The sequence below is a fragment of the Fukomys damarensis genome, unplaced genomic scaffold (assembly GCF_012274545.1).
Source record: "Fukomys damarensis isolate Sample0158 unplaced genomic scaffold, DMR_v1.0_HiC HiC_scaffold_37, whole genome shotgun sequence".
NCBI classification, from domain to species: Eukaryota; Metazoa; Chordata; class Mammalia; order Rodentia; family Bathyergidae; genus Fukomys; species Fukomys damarensis.
The window spans coordinates 1,636,108-1,637,348 of NW_022900949.1; the positions used below are offsets into that span (position 1 = coordinate 1,636,108).

The following is a 1,241-nucleotide window of genomic DNA, read 5'->3' on the forward strand; positions in this document are numbered from 1 at the left end:
GGCCGGCGCGGGGCCGTGGGGTCCACTGCGCCCCCTCCCAAGAGGCACCAGACATCTGCATTCGTGGGTAGCACCCTCACTCTTTATTCTTTAGCACTGGCAGGTGGTTGTTATTTTAAAAGATGAATATGCCAGCCGGGCGTGGTGGTGCACTCCTGACATCCCAGCACTCGGGAGGCTGAGGCAGGAGGATCGCTGTGAGTTCCAGGCCATCCTGGGCTACACAGTGAGTTCAAGGCCAGCCTGTAGTACATATGAGACCCTGTCTCAGAAAAGAAAAAAAGGAAGTGGGGGCAGGACAGAAAGAAAGAAAAATTAAATTTGAATTTTTTTGGCAGTCATGGGTTGAACCCAGGCCCTTCTGCATGCTTGGCATGACCCAGCCCTGAAGTTTGGATATTAAAAAATTAGTTACAGCCGGGCGTGGTGGCACACACCTGCAATCCCAGCAGTCGGGAGGCTGAGGCAGGAGGATCCCTGTGGATCGAGTCCAGCCTGGGCTACACAGTGATTTCCAGGTCAGTCTCAACTACGTAGTGAGACCCTGTCTCCAAAATCAAAAACAAAAACAAAAATTTAGTTACAGTTCTTGCTTCAGCAGCACACTAGTACACTAGAAAATTAGTTACAGATTTTCAGCAAGTGGTAGTTTCTTACAAGATCCATCAACCAAAGACTTCTTTGAAATAAGTCTTCAATTCTACAGAATCATACAAGTTTTTCATTTTTCTTACAAGTAAAAAGGCTAGCATGTTTTTCAGTATTAAATTTTGTGGGTATTTTCCCCAGTCACGGGGATGGTACCCAGGGCCTGGTGCACCAAGGGGCACCCCAGCCCTTTTTATTTTTTACCTTGTTTTTTTAAAGACAGGTTCTCGATTTGAGGCCATGGTGGCCTCCAGCTCAGGGCAATGCTCCTGCCTCAGCCTCCCGAGGGCCGGGATGACGACCGTGTGCCACCACACACTGCTATTTTTGACTTTGAGGCAGGGTCTCACTCTGGCCAGGCTGGTTTTGAAGTCTTAGGCTCAAGCAATCCTCCTTCCTCAACCTCCAGATTAACTGCGGCCACAGGCTGTGCCACCATGGGCACCGCTTCTCTGGCTTACTGAGGCGGGCGTTGGGTGCGGGGCCCCAGTCCTCCCCCGCGGCCCAGTCCAGCCTGGCGCTCTGTCCCCACAGACCCAGGGCATCATGTACGAGCTGCTGTCGGAGCTGCACGCCCGGCACGAGGAGCTGGA

The 1,241-nt window shown here is 51.8% G+C and overlaps 1 protein-coding gene across 2 annotated transcripts in view; it reads left to right on the forward strand.

Moving 5' to 3' along the window:
* Kcnn1 (potassium calcium-activated channel subfamily N member 1) overlaps positions 1 to 1,241 on the forward strand; it is a 7,662-nt gene extending 6,421 nt beyond the window's left edge. For both annotated transcript variants that reach the window (XM_033759296.1, XM_033759297.1), the window contains one exon: positions 1,183 to 1,241. The gene's annotated coding sequence lies outside the window, so the exon portion shown is untranslated. The remainder of the gene's footprint in view (positions 1 to 1,182) is intronic.